Here is a 16,213-nt window from a genome sequence, read left to right on the forward strand (position 1 = left end):
GTGATACAAATTGAGACTTGCATAGTATGTGGTACCATTGTCCGTTGGATAGGAACTTAACCTTTTGATTAGAATGGCATGATTAGGGTGCCGGAGGTACGTATTGCCCTAGTCGAGGCTTAGGCAGTTTACTTATTGAGATTTTATCTCATTCCCGTTGTTAAACATTTTCAGACCCTCGACCTTGATTATGACTGAGCCTCCGCTTCGTTTCGGGGTACCAACGGAGATGGAGCATTGGGTGACTGAGTACCCAGTAGGTGAGGGTAGGGAGTATCGGAAGTATGAGAGCACGGTTTGGGTCGACGATGGGGAGCAGTACTTGACAGCTCATAAGTACATGGCTTGGTTTCTGAGAGACGGAGCTCAGAATATTGGTCCTCTCGAGGGGTTTGATGTTCCCCCTGACGATGGTTTAGGATTATGGGATCTTATGGAGATTGATCCCCCTGACGGAACTGTAGTTAATCCGGAGCCAGAACCGATGGTGACAGAGCCTCCAGCGTGGGTCGAGTGGCCAGAACCTGAATGGGAGTCCTTGCCGTCCGGCTCTTATAGTGAGGCATCTGACCCGACTTCGCCGGGGAGCACCGCCGGGATGTTGTGGAGGTTTTTGATAGGGTTAGAGATCCCTATCTTTTGGGAGCTCCTCTTTTGAATAGAGTAGTGGAGCAGATCGACCACCCTATCCCTTTTTGAGTATGCGTGGTCTGGGTTTGTGGCCTTTAGGAAGGCTTGTATATTCTATCGTTGTATGTGATGTTAAGTTTATAAAATAGTTCGTTGGTTTGTTTAAACTCTCTCTTTGTTATCCCGTTTGAATGTTTGTTGAATGGAGTGTTCGTTTGGCTTCCGCGTATTTTCTCTTACTTCGATGGTAATGGGTCGGCGACGAATCCTGGGAGTCGCATTCTTAACGACCGCGGCGGGATGTTACGTGTTCGTAGGGTACAGGGCGTGACACTTTTGGATTAGTTATTCTCATATGATATGAGAGCACATGTCAAATCTTAGGGCTCCCTCTTAAAGTCATTGCTCGTGATGGATTTCTAACTTTGCTTACGTAAAAGGGGACGCATGCCCGTTTCACAATATAGAACCAAGTCATGTGCGTAAAAGAGACCAGTTTATACGAGGGGGAGTATTAAATGTAGTCTCACATTGCTTAAATATGTGTGCTTTATGTCTCCCTTTACCTAATGGTTCAAACTTTTATATTGGATATTCTTATACAACCATTCATCTATACGTACAAGCGCAGTTATTGAATGTATAACTAATATATAAGAGGTTGAGATTTGAGGTACAAATGCATAAAGTGATTGCTAAGAACATCTGCATTGTCGCGACCTGCCCTTTTCGCGAGGAAATGGAAAATGGTGTCAGCCTGGTGTGCTCTAAATCTAAGTCTGGGACTTAACTCGGACTCTCCCAAGCTCATAACATATTGTGACTAGTGGTTTAGGTTTTTAACCTGCAAGTAATTTTTATCTAAAAGTCGCCACTAATCATTTTAGGATGGGTCGATCCAAGTGAGGTGACAGGAGAATCACCTCACTCCTGCGAACTAGAGATTTAATGAGTTCGGGGACTTGGTTACACTAGTTGAGTGACTAGTGCCCTTTCGGTACCTTTTATTCTGTTCATTTCAGAAAATGTTTATCAGGCAGTTTGGATTTATTTTAAGACCTATGTCCTAACATATGAGGTGATCAAACTAGTTCACAATCATTAAATTAACGATCAGCAGTCAAGATAAATATGCAACTTAGGGTTCTAATCCTAACTAGGGTGATGACATTCGACACATGACAATTTATGCAATTATATACTAATTAGAAATAACATGTATAATAATAACACAGTAATAGTAAAAATAACATCCAAAATCCTACTGTATAGCCCTATAAACTTATCCGATTTAGACATAATTATTAATCAAACAATTCACATAATTTAGAAAATTATTTAAAAATACTAATTTCTAGACTATTTCCTAATTTTGGAAAATATAAAAAAATTATTTTTTTAGTTTTTTATTAAAATATTAAAATAATAAAAATATTCAGATCCGAGTCAGGTCGTCGAATCCAGATCCGGTCAGAACTGACCCGGGTCCTTGAACCCGACCCAAATTGATTGACCTGGGTGGGATTTTCGAATTCGAACCGGATCGAGGCCAATCTGGACCAATGACCTGGGTTTCGAACCGAATCGGGCTCGGTTAGGGCCCGGTTTGTTCGAAACAAACAAAAAGGACCGGGTCAACCGTACTAGACCGCTTCGACCTGCACTGTGGACCCGGTTCGACCGGGCTGATTGCACTTCAGGCATAGGGGATCCACTAGCCAGACGAAATTCCGGCTGTTTCGTCCGGCCAAAGGCTACATCCTCTTCAGCAACTCAAGCTGAAGAGGTCCCTCCGTGGACAGCCGCTTGATGACCGGCCAAGGTGGTTGCTAGCCGAGCTTTGATCGGGGCTCGTTGAGCCCAAACGTCGGTCGAAACTTGGCCGGCCTACCTTTGGTCTTTCTTAGCCCCTAGTGACCACCACAAGGCCAACCCAAACTAGTTAAGTCATCGTTTGACCACCTACTTACCGGCGAAGATCAAAACCAAACCAGCCTCACTAAGGCATTTTAACAAACAGTTGGCATGCATGAACAAAACAGGGGAACTTTGACCTATTTCAAGGCCAAGGCTTGCTCCGGCAACCACAACTTGCCTCTGATGGCGAGTCTAGATCAGGAGCAGGATCGGTATGAGCCGGGATTCACGCGAAATGGCCGACACAAGTCCCGGCCAACCTGCACAGAAAAACAGGGGAAAACAGGGGCCTGGGAAAGCTTACCGATCGGGGCTACTTCTGGGGGGTCGCCGGTCGATCTGCGGGCAACGGCGAGGCTAGCTGCTTCCTTTTGTGACTTGCAAACACTAAAAGCTCAGTCTTTTACTCTGCATTTCTCTCAAAATCTCTCTGTCTTCCTTAGCTCTATTTTGGCCGGGACTGTCTCTCATCTTCGTCGGCTTATATAGGGGCCGCCGGCCACTTGCTCTCTGCCCCCCTATCCTCTCCATTAACTCCTCTTAATTGCTATATGCTGTGTTGACTTTGGTGGCTGATTTTGCACGGTGGAGCAACTTCTTCACTTTGTCCTAGGCGGCGGCCAATTGCAGTGACGGTGGAGGAAGGAGGAGAGAGGGAGTGGGGCTAGGCCAAAGGGGGAGAGAGGGAGCGGGCTGGGCCCGCGGGAGGGGGGAAGAAAGGAGAGGGCTGGGTCGACCCGGCCCGATCAGACCTTTTTTTTTTTAATTTGTAATATTTTTTTAATTAAAAGAAGAAAAATATATTCTAATAATGCAAAATGTATCTAATGTCTATATGCAATGCAATTAAATAATTTTTTTTATTTTAGGAATTAAGGACATTAACCCCTAAATTTTTGCATAATTTATTTTAGGCAAATTAAAAAAATAGGTATCAACATTCATCCTCTCCAGTTAAGAGGTAACTGGATCAGGTCCAGCTATCTCCAATTGAGCAAAATGTCCTTAGGCTTTATGAAAATTACCATAATAATCTAAACCCTAGTCTCTCTACTCCTTGCGTCCGCCTTCGCCCCTGGTGTGCTCAACTTGTCTGCTCGTCGCCCCACCAAGGACTGGGAATTGGGGAAACCCCAATGTTTTTACAACGGGGTGCAACAGAGTGCGCGCGCAAGAGAGGAGCTGAGACGAAGGTTGATAGTGGTGTTGCCCGATCCGGAGTGAGAGGTTTGCAAAGAACGGCAAAGAACTGCGTACCAAATTGGGGACGAAGGACTTTATGGGAAAGAAAAAATTTTAAAAATAAATAAAATAATAACAGAAATGGGGAAAATAAATTTTGGTTACCGTATTTTATTTACACTCGCATATCTTTCTCTCGGGGGGTGAATGGAAGATGTCCATTTATCATGGAATAGTTACCGTGCAAGTTTTAAAAGTTATGAATACCGTACGCTTTAGTCCTAAAATTTTTATTTCATCCATTTAAATCTTAACACTTATCAGTCTTGTGCACTTAAATCCTTTCGTCAACTAAGTCAGATTTTAAGTGGACAGATTTTTTTTAGTTATTTTTAAATAATTCGTGCTCAAAATGACTTCGTTTTAACACCACAGAAGAAAATTAAAAAAAAACAGAAAATAAGTTTAACTGAAACAATCTCAAAGTTGAAAAAGAAAAACCAAAACTTTACTATAAGGATAGCAAAGTGGCGCCGACGACACTCGCCACTAGTAGGCGAGTCCTGCTTGCCCACATCATTGCTAGCTCGGCTGGTGGCGACCCTAGCGGCACCACCAAATTGTTGAGGGGTGTTTAACCTCTCGAAAGCAAGAATCGCTTGCTAGTGATAAGGCTGTCAAAATAAGTCACAAACCCATATCTTGATCCATATTTATGAAAATGGGTCATAAGTGGATTAGCATAATTTTAAAATATGAGTCAATATGGATTCTAAAGTAAAAAGGCCCAAAAATATGGGTTTTAATGGGTTGAGTAACAAGCCCACTTTCAACCCAACTTGACTCCTCGTCCTCTCTTCTCTCTCCCTCCGTATACGACGAAGCAGCACCTCTCTCTCTCACTGGAATCTCGCCGCCCCCTCTCCGTTTCTTCCGTCCCTCCGCTTCCGGTGTCCCTCATCGCCGCCGCCGCAAGACTCCATCCCCGATCGGACGCCATCGCGGCAACCGCAATCCCCTCAGGCGATGCCACTGCGTGGTGACGCCGCCATGCCGCTAGTGGAGGAGCAGTGGCCCGCCAGCCGGGTGCGGAACACTTTCATCAAGTTCGTCGAGGGAACAGGCACGTCAACTGGCCGTCGAGCCCGGTCGTCCCCGTCAATGACCCTACTTTGCTCTTCGCCAATGCAGTTGCGATTTCCTGTGATTGGACTCAGCTCAGTTTCGCCTTTGTTGCCTTATTTGCGAAGATTCTTGTAACTTCTGCGAATTTCTTGGATCATTTTTGCTTTGCTGAACTTTGGGATTGCATTGTAGAGTGGGGCTCTGTGAGGAGGCTTTGATTGGATATTGCGAAATGCAGGAAAATGGTGTTTTGCCAGATAATTTCACGGTCCCGAATTCGTTGAAGGCTTGTGGGACTTTGATGTGGATTGGGTTTGATAAAGGGGTTCGTGGATTTGTGAAGAAGATGGGTCTTGGTGGATGTGTTTTTGTGGCAAGTAGTCTCATTGATTTTTACGGAAAGTGGATGCTTTCGTAGGACGCACGGAAGGTGTTTGATTTTATACCTGAGAAATGTGGTCGCTTGGAACTTCATTTTAGTGGCTATGTTTAGAATGGGATGAGTGAGGAAGCGATCGATGCGTTCTATGATATGAGAGTCGAAGGTATCTAGCTCACACGATTAATTATGTCAGGCTATCTTTCGGTGTCAACAAATATAAGAACTCATGATCCTCGGTTCGATCCTTGAAAACCTCTTAACTATTCGTAGAGAACTGCATAACTTGCTTGAGTTGACATGGGTTTTGGAAAATGAGTTAAAATATGGGTCACTTTGACTTTTTATTTTTTCTCAACTCATTTATAACCTATTTAGAAAAAAAATCAGTTACCCATGGAAAATTGGGCTCATTAAAATTAAGTAACAAAATGATTTGGAACCCATTTTCCCAGTCTTAAGTTCTTTATAAGTATTTCAATTTATAGGTTTTTCACATATTTTATTTACTAATTGTTTTATTGTTTAATTTGCTTTTTTAATTTGATACGAAGTTTTATTTTTGTAAAATATACATGTGAAGAGGTTAAAGTGAGTTAAATGGGTGGGTATATATTTCCCTAAAATATTAATGTGTTATGGTAATATGGGTTGGGTCGGGTACAGGTCGGATACAGATCAGGTCGGGTATGGGTCACTATATTTGCATTGCATGAAAATGGGTCAAAACGAGTTAAATGGGTCAATATGGGTCGGACCATATTCGACCCGAGCCAAATCCGATCCGACCCACCTGTTTGACGGCCCTGGCTAGTGACAAGAGCCGTTCATGATTGTGGTTAGTAAGTATACATTTTTCTCTCTGTGATTGATCTATAAAAAAAAGTAAAAAGCAACTTCTACCCTAAAACTTCTGAAAAAGAAATTCCATGGAAAGCCTATATTGGCTACAGATTCCAGAACAACACCCATTCAAATTATGGTCGACATGGAAACCAGATATCTAGGTCTTCACATCCCTTTTCAATTCCTTTATGTTTTCCTGTAACAAGAAATTAGTTTAACTTGCCAGTATTTGGGCCGCTTTCATCCTCACTGAATCATGTTTCCTGTCAATAAAAATTTGATAGGTACAAACTTTACAAGTAATATTCTGATGTACAATCTATAGTCTATAGATTAAAATTTTGATACAGTACCTATATGCATACAAACAATTGTATTTGACAACATAATATGTTACAATTTTTCTCATTTGTTCTAGAGTCTAGGCCTCACAGGACCCTATTGGTTATTTCTCTATCATCAGTATGTGAACTACTTCTGTCAAAATCCTGACACTTATTCAACTTAAACAAGTTGTTGAAGAAGCCAATAGGCTTGCGGTCCCGTTGGTAAAGGGATTGAGGGTTGGGGCCAAAGAGTACTAGGTTCGAGGTTCGATCCTATGAGCATCGCACACACATGCACATAAAATAGAGGAGTGAAACAAAAAAGAAAGAAAGAAATAAGAACATCTATTTGAACGCACTTCTCATATCCTTCATCTCGTTTGTTGCGAATTATGATCAATAATGCTCTCGGCTATTATGGAATATTCCAGAAATCGTGCTTAATGACTAATGATCTCGGTTAATAACATATGAAATTCGAGGCCCAATTCATATTGTTGAGAAAACCTCCTATTATATTTTTAAAGATGACAAAATTGTCCACGGTCTATATCAATCCTGATAATTGCAAAAGTTGTTTGGGTCTCAGGTTGAAAAAGGACTTTGATATGATTAGTGAAAAATCTTCTAAATGACTTGAGGAACCTGAGTGGAGCATATATGCCAAGGTGTTAAGTTTAGAGGGTCTAAATCACTATCGTAATCAAAGTATCTCTAGGAGAACAGTTGAATATATTTAGGAAGCCAGGTGTATCTATTGCTTGAATATCAACAGGGTAGTGCGTGGATATCAATAGGGTATTGCAAGGTATTGCATGAATATCAATAGCGTACTGTGTGAATATAGGCAGAGCAATGGGTGGATATAAGCAAATTACTGAGTGGATATAAACAGAGCATACACTGGATATCAGTAGCTGGATATAGGAAACGACTGTGAAAATGAATAGCGCATTTATAAACCTGCAATGACAACTTTTCATTACAAATATCAAGAATATTATCTTGAGATATTCTATCCCTTAAGGCTGCGTTTGGTCGACCAGATAAAAGCCAGGATATGATATGTTTTATCATATCCTGTGTTTGGTGGTGGTCCATGATAGGATAAGGTCGGATATAGACCGGATATAGCCCGGATAAAAAAAATCCGAAGGGGGGTGGGATAGACCTGGATAGGATTTCTAATGCATATTTTTCCAGAAACCCTACGCTCCACTCGCCATCATCTTCATCCCCACACCTTGTGCGCTTTCACCATAAAAATTTCTCGGCTTTTTTTCCTTCACCGACTCCTCCGGACCCATGAATAGCAAAAAAAAAAAATTATCCTATCCGACTTTAAATCCGTAGTCCACCAAACAGTGGATAGGATATGAAGAAATCCCAGGATTTCTTATCCTATCCTATCCAGTCCTATCATGTTTAGAAATACGGACAATCAAACGCAGCCTAACAGTTTGTAATATGATATGGATTCCTTATTTAGAAGATTTTGATTGACCAAAATTATCTACGCGAAATATTCAATTATGCGGGATATCTTGATTGATTGACAATCATCTCAAATGCAAGATACATGCCATAGACAAGTCACTCTATTTTTTATTTTTATTTTTTTGTAATCTAGTATGGATTCCATAATTATAAGTTTTTGATTGACCAAAATTATGTACGCGAAATATTCAATTACGCGAGATATCTTGATTGATTGACAATCATCCCAAATGCAAGATACATTCCATTGACAATTCACTATTTTGGAAACCAAATATTTGATTGTATAGGAGACCAAATCTATAGAAATCCTGGTTGATCAACCTTAATGGCTATTTAATCTTCTCAACAATTGTCCAACAGCTAGATTGGAGAATGATCCTATAAAGATTGTCCAATGGGAAGCTTCGATGGGAGGAGTATAAAAGAACACCAAGGCACTAAAAGAGATAGAGAGGTCGAGAATTTATAATTCCAAATTTCGAGAAAGGTTTACATTCTATTGATTGTCTTCTAAGTGCTTTAAAATTGTAATCTTTGATAAGTGTTGGCAATGTGAAAGTTTGTGCTTAGGTGTGAAATAGTGAGTTTTATCTTATTGGATATAAGCAGCATCTACTTCGAGAAGAAGTGCTTGAACATAAGCAGCACTTACAACTATAGATTTTCAACGATTGACTAGTGAAATCCAGCCACTAACCTATTAGCTGGGAAAATTGACGTAGGCTTGGACTAAGCTAGACCACTATAATTCTGAGTGCACTTTCTCTATCCCTGATCATATTCATTACTACACTCCTAGATATTATCAGAACTTGCTCGTATCAACACTCTATTTCTTCGCTATCACATTTATATTTACTTGACACTTTTAATTTCGCATTTATTTCTCAAGTTCTTTAAAATCAACTATTCAACCCTCTCTAGGAGATTGTTTTAGTCACTTCACATACAAATCAGTTCAGGACATTCATAATCCACGAAATGAACTTGAATACAAGCAAAACATATCTAAATAGAGAAAAAAGCACCTTGGCCACTCCTCCATCAAAACTACCGAAGTTACTTGGTTATCGAAGCCAACTGAAGTCGCCATTAATGATTTAGTCGGAAGAGGAAACTTCAACAATGGTGTCGCGACCTCCCCAAGGCTGGCCTAAAGGGGCCGAAGAGGGTTAAGAGTCTAATGGATTGCTAAGTCTAAACCTAGGAACTTAACTCGAGCTTTCTCAAGCCCATACTAACTCGCGACTTAAGATTTAAGTTATTAACATACAAATCAATTTTATCTAGGAGTCACCCCTAATCAATTTAGGGTGGGTCGATTAGAAATCCAAGTAAGGTGATGGGAGAATTGCCTTACTCCTACGAACCAGAAATTCAAAGAGTTTGCGGACTTAATTACACTAGTTATCTAACTATTGCCCTTTCGGTACCTAACCTTGTTCAAACACCACCTAAAGTGTTCATGCAATCTTCCTATCGATTTTGAATCCTAGGGTTCTAGTCCTAACAAGGCCAAGGAAACAAAAATCAATGCATCGGAAGTGCATAAACAATGGCCTAGCATGCCTTTAATCGACCACATGTAAGATCGAATTAAACATGCAATTCAAACATGCGAACCAACCAACGTGCAATCAAGCATGGCACTAATCACATGAAAAGGACAAGAAAGGGGAATTCCAAAGCCCAAATTCTATCTTTTGATATTCGAAAATTATCAAATTTTTAATTAAAAAATATTTTTTAATATTAAAATATTAAAATAATAATATTATATTATATTATAATAAACGGATCCGGGTTGGATCTCCGGAGATCGGACCCCGGTCGGGGTTGACTCGGGTCATCAACCTAGGTTCATTGCTGGATTGGGCCCGGTCCGATCGGAAATTAAAAAATTAAAAAGGGTTCGGCCCACAAAGGGGCCGGTTCGGGTCGGCTAGGACTTGTAGACCGGTCCGACCGCGACTGTAGGCCCAATATGACTCGGTTCTCGCGTGCCTCAAGCACACAAGACTCCCGACAGGCTAAGATTTAGCGTGTGGCCGGCCATCTCGGTTGGCCATTAGCCTCATCCTCCTCAGCACTTAAGGCCAAAGAGGTTCCATGCTTGGCTGGCCACCTAACGGCCGGCCACAGTGGTTGCCGCCCTAGCCTTGAACGAGGCCTTTCGGGCCCCGAACATCGGTCAAGGCTTGGCTGGCCGACCCAGGCTAATTTTGGCTTGGCTTCTCCCTTAGAAGGCCACCACAAGGTCATTTCAGGCCTCCCAGTTCCCCGGCTGACCTTTACATCACTGGCTGAGAACATAAAATATCATACTTCATTTGGGCATTTCGTCGAACACTTGGTGTGCTCGACAGAAACATGAGGTCCCCGACCTTTCTCGAGGCTCAGACCTACTCCGACGGCTACGACTTACCCCCTACGGTGACATCTAGACCGGAAATAGGGATGGTATGTTTCGGGATTCACTCGAAACGGACAGTAGGAATCCCGGCCAACCTGCACACAAAAAAAGGGTAGAACAGGAGAGGAGTAACCTACTGTCTTGGCTTTGGCTAGAGGGTCGTCGATCGACGTACAATGGATGGCAAGGCTTGTCTAGGACTCCCTCTTGCGACCTGTATTCACTCAATCTCGCTTAATTCGCTCTTTATCTCCTCGTTTCCTCTCTCTCTCTCTCTCTCTCTCTCTCTCTCTCTCTCTCTCTCTCTCTCTCTCTCTTTGTTTTTTCTATGAAAATGGCTGACCTCTTCTCTCTCTCCTCTATTCCCTTTTTATACTGGCCAGCGGCCATCTGCTCGCCCTCTTTGGACTGCTCATGCTTTGATCTCTCTCTGCTCTTCATGCCTAGCTGTACAATTTTCCTTGGCTATTCGGTGACCGCCTTTGTCGCTTGGCTGTGGTTCAGCCACGGCAACAAGGGAGGAAAGAGAAGGGAAGGAAGGGAAGAGAGAGAGAAGGAACGGGCCGGGCTTGGCTTGCGCGGAGGGCGAGTGTGCTGGGCCCGGCTTGCGCGAGAAAAAGGAAAAAGAAAAAAGGGGAAAGGGCCAGGCCCCAGGGAAAAAAGAGGGGGCCGGGTCAACCCGGCCCGGCCTAATCCGAATTTTTTAAATTTTAAATTTTTGAATTTTTTTATTTTTTAAATAAAAATATGTTCTAATTAGTCCTATTAATGTTAATGTGCCTAATGTCTGCATGCCATGCAATCAAATAGAAACATTTTTTGTTTAGGGGTTACAAATTTAACTCATAATTTTTGTATAATAATTTTAATTAGGTTATTAAAATTTAGGTGTCAACAGCTGCCCCTCTTTGAACCCCTCTTTGAAGGTGAGCTCGTATATGTTGCATTCAAAGATAAAACGACATCTAAATTTGGCTCGTGCATATGCATTGTCAAGTTATCCCGATTCGATCAGCATTTTGTTACCCTCCAAATACCTTCTAATTTTCCACGTCAATGGGTACATCAATGGTATACGCATCTTCACTTTGGTGCTATTCGTCTTGCACTATCCATCCATGGTAGAAAAAGATTACCTGTTGTTAGCCGAATGACCCTTCTGGATACTCGTTTCTTGGATTACCAACATGCTTGTATTGGTACAATCCAAACCCCCCTCAATGTTGGAATAGTGTTTATTACACTGTTTCCAAATTTCAACATGGCCTTTACGGACCCAAGATTCCTTTATGCTCTTAAAGTTCAACTGTAGCTCACCGGAGCTCATCGGACCCCTGATTCTATAGCTGCTACTTTACACTACCAAATGGTATATTGGGTCCAGAACCATGCTATTGATTTTAATTTTCCTGGCACTGAGGATGCTCTTTTCATCTCAATGGATAATGATCGAACTTCATGTGTCCATGTACCAAGACAAATTCCTCGGGATCAATTAGTTAAGTTGCTCCTTGACACTTAGGTAACTAATTATGAAAAACTCCATCAGAATTCCAGGCCTATTCAATTCATGAAATCTCAGTTCACAAAAAAGAAAGATGGTATGGTTGACATTAAATTAGTAAGGAAAAGGAAGAAGCCTCTTCTTTTATTTTTCGACTATTTTTATAATGCAACTATGTCATGCTGATGTTCCTATTACCGAAGGTGACTCAGATCCAAAGACTATAATCTAGTCTTTTGATCAAGAGAGATGACCTATTCATTTTTACAAAGATCCTCAAACATGACACTGTTTCTAGGATATAGATTGTTAATGTTCCCTTTGCATAAGCCCTCATGATGACGAAGAAGATGACAAACCATCTAAAAAGAAAAAGAAACGGTCCAAAGATATTCTCTACCAGAGATATCTTGATAGGGATCCTACCCTAGGATCCCTTGGTGAGGATGAAGAAAGATACCAATTTATGGTTTCATATGGACCACACCGGCCACAAACTCCTCCTCCAGTTCCTGAACCTTGTAAACCTCCTTCACCTCCACAAGTACCACCCAGAAAAACTCCACCACAAAGCCAATTGTTTCACCCTTCTATAAACCCATCCAAAAATGGGTTAGGAAAAATTGCTATCCTTTGTAATTACCTAAAACACCCTAGTTTTCATGTGTTCAAAGCCTGAACCACCGCTAGTACTCCCAACTGTCTGTATGTTTCAACCCTCAGATTTTCCATCTTTGGAGAGAATCAATTCTAGTGCTCTCATTTTCTGGCACTAGAAGAATTCATAGACGCTCACCATCGGTTCCGACACATGCCAAAAATTCTAAATCCTACGTATGTCGATGATCATGGGAGACAAAAGAAAGTAACTGCTGCCGAAGCCGTTTTGAATTGGCAATCAGAAAATGCTCTGGCACAAAATAATATCCTCAAGACAATTGATACAAAACTTTCAATTGTCCAAGCCCGCCTTGATCATGTTGATCAGAATGTTGAACAAACGACTTTGGTCATAAACAAATTGCTTGAGACGTTCCAGAAAAAATTGCAGCAGATCAAATCGGATAAATATATTTTTCGTCATTATTTAGAAGACCAGACTGCTGAAATGGAAAAGCTAGGTAGGCAAATTAAACTCCTTCAAGAAGGAAAATTTGTTCCTACGCTAGACCCATTTTCTCAACCTTGGCATCCAACCAGAATAGAAATCTCTCATCCAAAAGTCACTTCAGTTGCCTCAATCATTGCAGAAGCACCGAAAGAATAACGAAGTGATATTGTCACACTTCAAAATCGCATCCGTGAAATGGAAAAACAAAAGAAGATGCAGCAGGAGAAGAAGTCAGACATTCCTAAACCTTCCTATGAACCTCCTTCTTCCCACATGGTTTCAAATCCATTAGAGGCTTTTTTGCCAGATCAATACCAACAGAAGCTACCAGTCATTGCTACAATCGATCCATCCCAGCAAAATACCTCTTCTAGCTTTGAAACAGCCTCTTTTTCTTCTGAAGAAATTTCACCTTCTGACCCTGAAATACCAAATTTCCCTAAACCTACTATTCTTATGGCCGATCCCCCTAAGGCAAATATGGAATCAAACTCATCTGAACCAGAAATAGTAAACATTCATAATTAGAACTCAAGTTCTGGAACTTCGACCTCCAAACATTATTTCACTCTTGATGATATTCCATACACTAAATAGCCAGAAAGACTACAGGAGTTCCATGCTTGGCTCAGCACTAGAGCCCTCACTGCTAAAAGTCGATATGATATACAAACTGAGTTCGTCAACAGATTTACTGGTAGCCTCAAGGATTGGTGGAAAACTGTTTCTGATCAAGATCAGATGACGTTCTTACTCCAAATCGATTTTCATTATGTAATATGCGTCATCCACCATTTCTTTATTTGTAAACCAGAAGACCTTCTTGAACTCAAAAGGAAATTTTTTTTTGATAGAAGATGCTGTTCTTTACGTCGAAAACACCTGAATAAGCATTTTCATGAAATGCTTAAATTGTTTTATGCCCTTGGAGCCTATTAGAATCTGAAACAGGTATTTCTATCTTCTATTCCAAAAGAAATTGGTCAAGTTATAGAAATATCCCTTCAGAATAAGCAGCGAAAAAGTGATGATGTCTCGATAAGAGAATTGTAGTAAGAGATACATTTGGCTCTTGATGACCTCTGTATATGTCGAAAGGCATTCAAAAGTTATCTTAAGAGCACTAAAGAGCTTGATAGAGCTTGTTGAAGACCAGGATTAAGAATCAAGTGTCAAAAGAAAGAATCCTGTGATTACCCTTCTTACGGAGATTGGCGTAAAAAGAAAAAGCACTTCAAACGATTCTTCCTTGGTCTAAGAAGAAGACATAAATGGCATTTCTTGAGAAGAAGACGATCCAAATGCAACCAGTCTGGAAGACGTAAGAAATCCGACCGATGTTACATCTGTAACAAAAGAGGCCATTTTGCCAAGAATTGTCCGAAGGCCCAGAGAGGAAATTATCATTTAATCCAAGAGCTTGAAAAAGAAACTGGAATTTCTCTTCAGAATGATGATATTGAATCTGTCTTCTCTTTAGAAGATGAACCAATAATGTACACTATATGCGCTATCCAAACATGGTCCCAGCCTAGTGACATTGAAGATTCATATGAAGAAGTAGAAAAAGGAGTTTACTCCTTTCCTTCCGAAAATCCAAAACCTCCCACGATCCAAGAATTTTGTGCATATACTCGTTCCACCCTTCCACATTTTCCCATCAAAATCTATCTTTCCAAATATGCTAAACCTATTTCTCTTATAGCCCTTATAAATACTGGAGCTAGCGCTTTGATGGTTGACACCAAAATTCTTCCAGAAGAATACTGGAATTCATATACCCGGTATTTTAATTATGCTTCTGGAGATACTTTTGCCACAAGAGTCCAAAGCAAACCTATTACCCTTAAGTTCTTCCCACAATCTTCTCTCACCACTAAAATCCTTGGTTCTAGCTCACCAGATAAAGACATCATCATTGGATGGGACATCCTGATCCAAATTCCAAAACTTAGAATTTTGTCGAATTGACTCCAGTTCAAAGGACAATTCAAAAAGTTTGTGGACATCCAACGATTTTTTACCATCCAAATGAATATATTAGATCCTATCATGCAAACCCTTCTTGGTGCATGTGCAGAATTTGTCCTTAAATGTCCATACTCTTTGTGGAAAAATCCTGACTTTTTCATCCATTGGCCTTTTAAGAAAAATAAAGATATCAATCCCACCAAAGCAACTCATTCTGGGATGAATCTAGACCATTTGATCTTGGCACAGAAGGAATGCTCAGACTTACTCCATCAAAAATTAATCGAGCCATCTGACTCTCAGTGGTCTTATGAAGCATTTTACGTGAATAAGCATTCTAAGCAGAATAGAGGGAAAATGAGGCTAGTCATCAATTACCAACCTCTCAATCAATTCCTCTAAGACGATAAGTTTCCATTACCCCATCGGAACTCGTTATTCTTCAGTCTAACTCAAGCTAAGGTCTATTCCAAATTTGAATTTAAAGCCGGGTTCTGGCAATTGGGAATTCATCCAGATGATAGGCACAAGACTGGATTTTGCATCCCCAATCAACATCTTAGTGGACAGTGCTCCCCTTTAGTTTTAAAACTGCTCTTTCATTGTTGCAAAAGGTTATGTGCACAATTTTCCACCCTATTTTGGCTAATGCCCAAATTTACATTGATGATATCCTCCTCTACGGTCCTGACGAGGATTCTTATTATAAACTGCTAGGCCAATTTGCTAAATTGGTAAGAAAATATGGCATTATGCTATCCTAGAAAAAGATGTTTATTGCCCAACGAGAAATCGAATTTCTCGGAATGCATCTTAAAGATGGATCATATTATCCCGATCCCCATATTACTAAAGAATTGCAGAAATTTCCTAATGAGAATCTTTCTCTCAAATAAGTTCAACAGTCTTTTAGGATAGTCAATTATCTCAGAGATTTCGTTCCCAAAATCACCAAATTAGTGAGTCCACTGCAGCAGATGCTAAAAAAAGATGCTCCTCCATGGGCACTTCAACAAACTAAATCAGCTAGACATCTCAAAGAAGTTTTGCAACATCATCGTCCTCTACAAATCCCTTCTATTGGGAAGAGAATTTTACAGATAGATGCTACTAATGAGTATTGGGTTGCTATTCTTTTTGAAGAAATTAATGGACAGCATAAAATCTGTGGACACAAAAGTGGAAGATTTACGCAAAGCGAGATGCATTATCATTCTACTTTTAAGGTAATCTTGGCGGTAAGGTATGGCATCAAGAAATTTGAAATTCATCTTCTTGAACACCATTTTCTAGTTAAACTTGATATGTC

General features: G+C 40.6%; 1 long non-coding RNA gene across 1 annotated transcript; it reads left to right on the forward strand.

Moving 5' to 3' along the window:
* The first annotated feature begins 4,573 nt into the window (after positions 1-4,573).
* LOC130137811 (uncharacterized) lies at positions 4,574-5,256 on the forward strand. Its single transcript, XR_008816253.1, has 2 exons — positions 4,574-4,886; positions 5,093-5,256. It is a non-coding gene; the product is annotated as an uncharacterized LOC130137811 (long non-coding RNA).
* Positions 5,257-16,213: the final 10,957 nt, after the last annotated feature.

The sequence above is a fragment of the Syzygium oleosum genome, unplaced genomic scaffold (assembly GCF_021117445.2).
Source record: "Syzygium oleosum isolate NSW1041296 unplaced genomic scaffold, Sole_v2.1 Sole_v2.03, whole genome shotgun sequence".
Classification (NCBI taxonomy): Eukaryota; Viridiplantae; Streptophyta; class Magnoliopsida; order Myrtales; family Myrtaceae; genus Syzygium; species Syzygium oleosum.